Genomic DNA, 11,117 nt, shown 5'->3' on the forward strand with positions numbered 1-11,117 from the left:
TTAGTTTTATGAGGTCAAAAATCAATTTTTTTTTTAACTTATATGTAATTTTTTTGAGTTATAATGTAACTTTCCGAGATTAAAATTGAAGTAAATAAACTCAAAAACTTTAAAATAAAACTCAAAATTTTTAGATTAAAACTCAAAAACTTTATGCTCCGTATTAATACTCAAAAACTATACCATCTGATGTACTACATCAGATGTATAATCCACTTACCGATATTTTAAGGTCTAGAGTAAAATTATAGTGGTCACTTCCATGATTCCCGTTAAAGCTTCTATGATTCACGATTCCACAAGTCTCAAACTCTCAAGTCTCAACCGGTTGTTTCTACTTCATAGGGGACCCCACCTGGCTATACAATTCACGCGTCAAAATCTTGGTAATTGCTAGGGACTAGGGTGATATTGTGATAACTGATAACGAGCCGAGCAGTTAGACCTTGCTCGGCTTGTGCTTGTAGAGTAAAACTCGAGTCTGCGTTTGAAAAATTATACTCCCTTCTATTTCAGATAACCGTCTCATTGTAAAGATGACACGAAAAGTAAGAAAGTGAGTTTAGACCATACAAAATGGACAAAATGGGACAGTTATGTGAATAGACGGAAATGGAATTGAATTTGGATCACACAACACTTACCAAAAATGGACAATGGGACATTATTGTGAATAGACGGAAATGAACAATGAGACGGTTATCTGGAATAAGAGAGAGTATTTGTTATTAAGTTTACGGCCGTTAACGTGAGTTGGAGCTCAAATTGAGCATATATATTTGTTAGATTTTTTTTCCTTTCGATATTTTCAGTAACAGGACTTAAGCGTTATATATATAAAAAAATAAATGAGATATTTGGTAAGTTTGATATATAAAAATATAAATATGACAAAATATTATTATCTAATTAACATGTTTGAGTTGTTTGCGAGTTTTTCGAGGCGAGAAAGCGTTAACTTTGGCTTGTCTCGGTAAGCTCTCAAGCTGAGTTTTGACAGAGCTAAGTTTAAATTACTCGCGAGTCGTCTCGTTTCATTATCAGCGTACAATAACGTTTTATGATATTTTCAAGAATAAACTCATGTAATTTCATAGTGTCATGAAATTGACCGTTTTATTGGGCGATATTTACGGTGGAAGTAATCGTTGGAATTTGGAAAGAAAGCCAATAAAGTTACGTAATGACAAAGAAATAAATTAATTAACCGTGTTTATTGTGCGATATTGACGGTGTATGTAACGGTTGGAATTTGGAAAATAAGCCCAATAAAGTTAAACGTAATTACTTGAAAGAAAGAAATAATTAATTAGATGGCAATGACCTAATTTTGTTTGTAATTGGGCCTTGACTCGTGCAACATACGGAGTATTTGTTTGAGATATTATATATATGAAGTACAACACAACACAATCTTTTGACCTATTCTCTCAAACACCACCCAACACCAGGAAACATAACTTCTCCTTTATCTCTCTTCATGTTGTTCACACATCTCAACCAAACATCATCATCATCATCATTCTTCTCCCTTAAACTGCTCTCATCTCTTCTCATCTTTCAAATCTTACATCTTTGGCTTATAATTCTTCTCATCTTTGAAATCTTACATGTTTAAGATCTAAATTTTCTCTCTAAAGTCATGCCTCAGGAGAAGCCTTTTGAACAAAAGATGAAGATTTTCATGTTTCTATGTAATTTGAAGATGGGGTTTCGCAAAGGATCTCTCTTATGACCATGTTTTAGAGGGATTTGAGAAAGGTGGATCTCAAATCTTATTTCTTTTCCACAAAAAAACACGTCTTCACTTGTAGATCCCTCTAAAAATTCGAAAAACATCATCTTTATGCCTAAACCAAACCTTCATATTCATTTCTATGCAAAAATATGATCTTCTTTTCATGTTTGTCCTATGTCAGAATCTGCATGTTTGTCTTGTGAAAGATGAAGATATTCAGAGCATGATTCACTAAGGAGATCTACCAAATACACAAGATTTTGTTCTATTTAGACCAAATAAGAAGATGGGTTTAAGGAGTGCTTAAGAATCATGTGTTCTGGCTTTGATAATGGTATGTCCTCTTTTACTCTTTAATCTATCTTTTTTTTTTGTTTTTTGTTTTAAATTTACATAGATCATAGCATTTTATGTAAAGCCAATATGGTAGATCTTATCTCTTAAAACTAATCATAATTTGGAAAATTATGATAGATCTTTGATATTTTATAATCCTTTTTCGTTTTTAAATTATCCTTACCTTTTTAAAATAACAACTAGTTTTGTGGCCCGTGAAATTCACGGGATATTTTGTTTTGAATGTGATGTTTCTAGTGTTTTTAGTAATTGAAATTTTATAAAATATCAAAACATATAGTAAGCACGCCTTATGAATAAGTCATCATTGATTGCGTACTAAAATTATGGGAATTTACATGTTAACATAAAGATCAAAGTCGATAAATTAAATAAGCCAAAGTAGGTGAATATTGCTATTTTTTCGAAGGTAAAATGATGAAGAAAAAACAAACAAATACCAAAATAAAATATACATTTGAAAAAAAAAAGAAAAAAAAAACTATTAGTCATTCACGTTGATGTCGTCAATCTTGTAGTTAGTCTCCAATATATAGTTATTTAAGCAATTCTAGTATTTTACTTCTCCATATAGTCTTCTTTTTCCAACGAATCGACCCTATGATAAAAAAAGTAACTCAGTAATTAGTCTGAATTAACCAACAAAATAGTGAAATTTGTTTTATGCAATATTATCGTTATTAACTTAAGTTTCCTCTTAAATAGTGAAAGAAAAAAGGAATGAGAATGAAGTCGTAGAGATGTAAGTATATTAACCTTTAAATAGCTCAACACCACAAATCTTGATAGCCCCTAAATGAGAACAAAACAAACACAAACAATGAAATTGAAAATGTGATGAACATTTCATAACCAATGGAACTTACATAATAAGTAAATAAATTAGTTAATAATTTTAAAACCTTAATACACTAAACTTGATGTTAATAGAATGATAGGAAAGTTTAGTGATACATTTACTTCTACTGACGATAGAGATAAGAAAAATTTTGGGTTATAAATTTTGGCTTCCATCAAAAATATATAAAAATATATAAAGAATTGAGGATGCGTTTTATGACTTTTGAGCATCCTTTTTTCTTATTATCAAAATTAATATAGATATAAATATGAATCAAGGTTCATGACTTTTGAGTATCATTTTTCATTATTATGAAATTTAATATAAACATTAATAAGAAATAAAGAGAAATGGAATGTATAAGTTTTGCTTGATTATTATTATTATAATTTATTTTTTTACAAGATCCACTTTACAGGAGATTGATTTAAGATGTGTCTTATTATGTAATTAAAATATGACATGTAAATGATGATAGTTAGTTTTGCTTGCCCTTTAGTTAGATTTATAAATTTTATATTTAGATTATTGAGTTATAGATTTTTCTCATTATTATAAAATTTAATTTGGACATAAATATGGAGCAAGGAGAAATGGAATGTAAAATATTTGCTTTATTATTATTATTCTTATTTATTTTTATTTTACAAAATTCACTTTGCTTGAGAGTGGTTTAGAAATTATCTTATGAAATTTAAAATATGACATTCTGATAATGGTAGATAGTTTGGCTTACTTTTTAATTATAGATTATTTTTTTATAAATTCAATTATTATTCCATGCATGTCATATTGTCAATATAATTAAATAATCAATAAAAATGAATAATAATTAATGGGTGTGAAAATGTCATGTGAAATGAAATTGAATGTTTTAAGCTACCCTTTTAATTAGATAGTATAGATATAGTTTTCATGCAATGTTATTCATAATTGAGTATGTCATCTTCCTAATATTTCAATACAAACACAAAAACAATAACTAAATAATATTCTTACTATTAATAAATTTAAAACATATTAAGGATAAAAACGAAAGAATTCATTTAATTATCTATGTATGTATACTTTACCTACCAACTTTTTGAATAAAAATGAAAATTAGGATTGTTATAATAGTTGTATAGGAAACTTTTTGTTATTAATTATTGATTAATTTCAACAATTTATTCGAGGGAAGAGGAACGATTTTGTGAATTAAAAGGGAAATAAAAAAAAATATGATAACTAAAAATTATAATGATGGTGAGAGAAAATCAAAAAACCATCTTATTAAATAAAAGAAATTAAAGGTTAAATAAATAAGTAGATTAATAACCAAATTTATGAGAGGAAAATAAAGAGTATGTATTAATTTATTTTTTGTGTTTGCAATTAATATTTTTTTTAGTATTTTGTACTTATAAGCACGTGACAGTTTTAAAGATAACTTTTTAATACATAATCTAGACTTTTATAATATTGTATAAATAAATAATCAAGTAATCAATATAGATGAATTAGTATTTACCAATAGAAACTCGACATGTGGATTAAAATTAAATGTTTTAAGTGTTGGGAAATGTGTCCTCAACAATAGTGCGATCACATGATTTAAATATCATAATTAAATCTCATACTAAGAATACGTGAGGGATGATTCTTTATACAGTCGACTGACCGTCATTAATCGGTAATGATTGGCTAACTAGAGTTTGACATTACTGTCGTGTGACGGTGGTGGTCAGTTGATCCCTTTAGGTCACACCTATAGGATGAGGCCCAAATAGATATTTAATTAATTGTATGCGATGCGAATTAATTAATTCCTTAATTGTGGTAGTGCAATTTTGCGTCTTATTATAATGTGATTAAATAAGATTTAATTTAGTAATTAAGCGTTAAATTACTAAATTAGTTGAGGTATTAATATAAGTTTTGAGGTAGAGGCAATTAGTTATTTAAAGTTACAAGAAGTTGTAATTTTAACTAACTAGTAATTATGAGACCCATTATATGTTGATATAATGGTAGTATACTACTCAAATAGTGGAGTGTATATTATATTATTAAATGGAATATTTAAGTGTTAAATGATTACATTAATAATTAAAATTGTAAGATAGTTGAACATATGACTTATAAGCATTTGTGGGACAAATGACAAAAGGCAAAAATGGACCATAAAGGGTCCATTATTTCGGCCATATTAGAGAGCAAAAGATGCTCATGTTTTGTCTTGTTCATTTTGTTAGAATATAGTGTGATAGTGACACTCCTATGACACATCTTACAAATATGTCTCCTACACTCTACCCATCAAAAACAACAAGTAAAAACAAAAGGGAAAAATTTCCCCTTTGCACATCACCAACGGTTTTGTGCTCTTATAATGAGCACTTGTTGCTCATTTTCATATCTCTTGTTTTTAGCTTGTTTTTCATATATATCTCATCACATGCAAGATCAATAAATACTCTCTACAATACTAATACTCATCATCTATTACTAGAGGTAGTAATACAAAAATATTAGTATTATTAAGGTAACATTTCTACTACATATCTAGTTAATATTAGTAGGAATTTTTGGGATTAATCTTGGGTGCAATTTATTGGAGTGGCTTCTATACTTGGAGTCTTAGGAGGATCATCCATCACATTTAGCTCAAGAACAAGTGAAGGAAGGTGACCTTACTTGTGCCCATTATTTCGAAACACCCAACAATGTAAGGAACATTGTTTTTCTTATAAATCTTTCATTTTGTTATGCATGCACTAGATCTAAAGAACAAATTATTAACAAGTTAATTAGTTCACTATTAGAGGAGTCTAATAATAGGTATATGAACCTAACAAGTGGTATCAGAGCATAAGGTTGTTGCATGCATAATCGGTTATTGTTTTTCCGAGTTAAAAGGTTAACATATAAAACTTAAAAATTTGTGATTTATAAGTATAAGCCCCGAAATCACCATGCATGTTATATATTCTGGTCCTAAAATGTTTTTAGGTCATTTTTATGATTCATGGAAATTTATTGCTCATTTTAAGGATTTTTGGTCATTTTATTACATTTTTATGACTAAAATGGGAATTAAAATGCTAAAAATAGTTAAATTTCGTTTCTAACCTTGAAAAATTTATATGACCTCACATGCATATTTTACAAGTTGTGTGTAAAAGGACGAGTTAATTTGATTAATTTTGCATGATTTATGATTTTTATGAGATAAAAATGGATTAAAAGAGGTAAAATGGTTAAAATTAGTTAAATTTCGAATTAAGCCATGATCTTTTAATATAATGTCACATGCAATATTTACAGAGAGTATGTAAATTTCTAGATTTAATTACTAAATAAGGAAATTAATAATTGTAATGTATTTCGTTACATAGTTCTTTTCTTTAAAATTAATTTTTTATCAATTATATAATTTTCAATAAACACTAAACTATAATATTTTAATTAAAATATAAAAATATAAAACTATAAAATACGTACTAAATCTTTTATTGATGTTATTATTTGAGAATGACTTGACTCGTATTATGTAATAAACAAAACTATAAATTGTTTTGATTACTTTTGTGACAATAAAAATTGAGATAATTTATAAATTGAAATCATTAGTTTTGTGGTATAAAAAATACTTAAAAAATAATACATTTCAGCACATTACTCAATTCTCTTGAATTAGTTTACCGTTTTAATTTTTTTTTCCTTAAAACAAAATAAAATAACGAATAAAATAAACAATTACGTTAATGAGATACCAGTATTATTTTACTGTTAAATTTTTCTAGGTTTTCTTGAATACTTTTAAAATTGATTTTTTTTTTCTCAGGTGTTAATTTAGCATGATTAAGTAATACGAAAATAAAAACTTTATAAATACCGTGTATTCATTGCGCGGGATATAAACTAGTTTGTCATTAAATGGTTACATTCTATTTAAAAAGGGAAAATTGATAAGAATAATCCGACCTTTTCCCTATCTTCCCAGAATAATCCCACCTTTTAATAATCTCAAAATAATCTCACCTTTATACCCTCTCTTCTCTAAATGAACCATGTGACTGGTAACTTGGTTAACCAATTTTTTTCTTTTTATTTCTTTAATTAAAGGGTAATGCTTAAATACAACTCACTGGGTTGTATTTAGCATTACCCAGGGTAATGCTAAATACAACCCAGTGGGTTGTATTTAAGAAACCAAAAGAGAAAATAAATTCTTGATATATGCATTAATTATATTATATTGGTTAATGTTCATCCCGTTTAGTCCTTTACATTATGCTCCTCTTAACATTTATCACGTACCAGCCATCTAATACACATCAAAATGAGATCAAGGGTAGCTTGGTCATTTGTCTCCTTTGTTTCTTATTTTCCAAGTCATTAGTAGCCTATATAAGGGAATTATTTATATTGTAATCATCAATTAATGAATTTTATGAATGTACTTGTGAGATTTATCTCATTTGTTTTAATGGAATTTAGGTGATTTATTCACTACAATTCTATTATTGGGGTAGCCTATCGATCTTTAGAGTCGAACAGCTGCATTTCTATCCTTTTTATTTCCGTCTTAATCCCCCTATAACTAAAAGAATAAGAATCCTAAAATAATTTCCCGCCTAAGTTGATTTATCTCTAAATGGGCCTTATTTTGTCATAATTCTACACCTCACTTGGCCTAAAGTTTTTAGCCTAAATAATAAAGTTTGCACCATTTATGACTAATAAAATAATAACCATAAATAGTGCATAGATGAGTTAGTACTGTAATCTTCGGAGATATCTTTTTGTAACTATGGAAGGTTCTATAAAACTAGAAAATTTATGGGCCTCAAACAAGAAAACGTGAATCCCCTATATACTAAAAGATCAACACATCTCCAAATTTCCCCGCTTAAATTTCCCGCCTAAGTGATATTCTGCTAGACAATAATTATTTCCTAATTAATTAGTGTTCACTATTTAGATTTACTATTAAACAATATTTATCTTCTAATTAATTTTATAACACCAATCTTTGTTTAATTTTTACATAAATAAAGCTAATAAAATATTTACTTGGAATTATATATGCAATTTTTTTTACCCTTTTCAAAATAGAGGTAAACTGCATTAGTTTAGCTAATTGTCAAATTCTCTAATATTCGTATCTAAAATACCGTGCATTTGCACGGGAGCTACACTAGTTTAGATCGTATCATTTGGTTATCTGAGCTAAATTTATGCTTTGTTAGTGCTTCGATTGTTGAGGTATCTGTTGCTCAGAAGGTGTTCGACGAAATGTCTGAACATGTTCTCAATTCAAACCAACTTGAGGCTCCATTAATTGATGATGAATCACAGACTAGATTGAAAAACAATGGTGGGTTTGATGTTTCCGATTCATTAACTGACTGTGTTTCAACAGAAAATCTACAAGTCTTGAATGGCCATCACACGTTCGTTAAAATGCCTCAAGCAAACTCGAGCTTGAGCAATGATCAGATAGTGAGAGTAGAAATGATCGGTGATGACCAGAGTCTATTAGACGACATTAACAAAGTCCAACCTGCTGTACATGATTGGACTATGTACGAACGGCCCACAACCTGTTTCATAAGATGCCTGTACCAGACTTCATCCTAGAAATGGCTCAAGCAGCAAGAATTACACAAGAAAATGAAGAAATGGGAGACGCGCATCAAATGTTCGATAAAGTACCTGAACCAACCGAACAAGCTTATGCAATAATCAACAATGAAGATAAGCCAAGTAAGGTGCCCCACCCACATTCTCCCTTCTTACATGCTCCCATACTGGATGTTGTAGTTGCAAACGAGGGGTTTAACATAATACGTCAGCGAGATGACCTCAACGAGCATAATAACCATGTTGTAGTTGCAAACTGGACCACCCAAACTTCATCCATTTGGTTGATATCTTTTCAAATGGAGCATGGTTATACATACCTTCGCCTCTAGACGTTAAAGCTGGTCTCATTTTGGGTTTAATGCCCCAATATAAGGTTAAGGTTACACTACATGCTGGATGTTCATTGTTTCAGGTGACCACTAAAGCCTTTTTCCCCATGTACTGATACAAAAAATGAGGTATTGTGGTGTCAGAAGAATATGGCCTTAGAAGGTGTGTGCACTATGATGTCCGGCTCAATATTCTCCTGTGTGTTTGATTTCGACCCCGTTGTTTTACTTTTGCACATGAATTTCGCCGAAATACATCTTTATATGCAGTATTGTGTTGGGGTGATAAACGAGTGGAAGCCACAAGTTAACTAACTATAAGGAGATACATAGCTGGGGCAAACTATTGGTTGGATTAATTTGGACGGAAGGACTCAAAAATACATTTCAGCTCCCTTCAATCCATAACATTGATGCTTATTGCTTGCTTCCTTGTGCTATTAGACACCATATATTGATGAACGTCACATCTAACTACCATGGCCATGCTGATATGTGGAGCATCTATTTTAGGAACTTGAATTCTGCTAGACTTCAGGTTCTCAGCTTCCCAAAATTTATCCTGTGTGTGATAGCTACTGGTGGTGTTCTAACAAGCGACATGTCGAAAGTAATTTTCAATCCGGGTGGTTGTGTTTTTCTTGCAGTGGGGAATACTATCTTAGCTAGCATTTCTGAACCCCATAGAGTAACTCATGTCGTGTTCTCCACCCTTGAGGACAAGGGTGATTTTAGGTCTCATTTCAGTGCTAGCTGGACAAACAATGGTCATCTGTTCCTTACTTTTGTTTTTGACCCCGGAATTTTGTTTTGCCAATCTAATTTGTGGGATGTCCTCTTCCATAATTCTTGGTTTTATAGTGAACCAAGTTTGGGACTTTGTGTTGGTCATTTGACGGTATATGTGACTGCTAGATGCTTGTTACCTGAAGCTATTACTTGTATGTAAGGCGCACACCATTTATCATGTCAGCATTTTTGCTCCTGCTTTGACTACTATACCTGAGGATAATGGTGATTTTACGGAGGTGAGAGTCATACGTCAATGGAGGACAACATGGATTGTGAAATGCGCTGAAAAATATCTTATAATGTGTTGTACTTGGCTTAACCTTCTTAAGGGAGTTGCAATTATGCAAGAAAATTTTGTCAGGTCTCATATGTTTGATGAGCATTTGAATATATCAAACTTCATTTTTGTTCCCGTGGAGTAAATGACAATCTGTCAGCTCAGATTTTAAATGCAAGGCTACTGAAACTTACTGCTACTCGGGGATCTGTGAAACATGATTGGAAAGGAATGAAGCCACTACAAAAGCTTATGTCCAGCAAGAATATGGGTTTTGAAACAGTTTGGGTCTTTGACCGAGGTGGAGAAAACTTCTTCACGGGCGAAAGTTGGTGCACAAAAAGGACAAACCGAGCCCAGATATGTCAATATGGTGGTGGTAAGCTATTGAAAGACGAGGAATGAAGACATCCAAATTTATGTGTTTGATCCAGGAGGACCATTTGTGAGGGTGGTAATTGATGATCTGGTGACAAACTCGCAACCGGGAAGGTGTCATGTTACGCCTTGCTTCAAATATTGATTTTCTTAGATCCTTGAGGACAAGGATCATTTCAAGGGGCGGGTATTGATACACATCAAAATAAGATCAAGGGTAGCTTGGTCATTTGTCTCCTTTGTTTCTTATTTCCCAAGTCATTAGTAGCCTATATAAGGGAATTAGTTATATTGTAATCATCAATTAATGAATTTTATGAATGTACTTGTGAGATTTATCTCATTTGTTATAACTAGTATAGAGCCCGTGCAAATGCACGGTATTTTAGAATGTCATGTGTATAGAACTTAACAATTAGAGCTAATAATAATAATAATATATAAATGAACTTTGAATTTTGTTTGTAGTTATCTACAATTGTTAATGTGTAAAAATACTAATAATTAAAACAGAACGAATTTTACATTTTTACTCGGAATAAGTTTATGATTAAAAAAAGAAGATTGTTCGTTTAATACAAAAACTTATGCATATTTTTTTTGCATTTGAAACATATAGCTATTTTTGTAATTTTGTTACAATTTAAACGGAGTAAAAAATTTAAAGAATAAAAAAGTGAAAAGCACACACTGATTTTAATAATATGAGTAAAATCTGCATATATTTTAAATAGAAAATTTACGACATTTAAAATACATATATTTGACTAATGA

The 11,117-nt window shown here is 30.3% G+C and overlaps 1 long non-coding RNA gene across 2 annotated transcripts; it reads left to right on the forward strand.

The window, feature by feature from the left end:
- Positions 1-1,419: 1,419 nt before the first annotated feature.
- On the forward strand, positions 1,420-10,877 carry LOC141612467 (uncharacterized). 2 transcript variants are annotated; one of them, XR_012529102.1, is made up of 3 exons: positions 1,420-1,761; positions 1,920-2,072; positions 8,344-10,877. It is a non-coding gene; the product is annotated as an uncharacterized LOC141612467 (long non-coding RNA). The 2 variants fall into 2 exon arrangements; XR_012529101.1 differs by having other exon boundaries at positions 1,426-2,072.
- The last annotated feature ends 240 nt before the right edge of the window (positions 10,878-11,117 follow it).

Source organism: Silene latifolia, chromosome 11 (assembly GCF_048544455.1).
Source record: "Silene latifolia isolate original U9 population chromosome 11, ASM4854445v1, whole genome shotgun sequence".
NCBI classification, from domain to species: Eukaryota; Viridiplantae; Streptophyta; class Magnoliopsida; order Caryophyllales; family Caryophyllaceae; genus Silene; species Silene latifolia.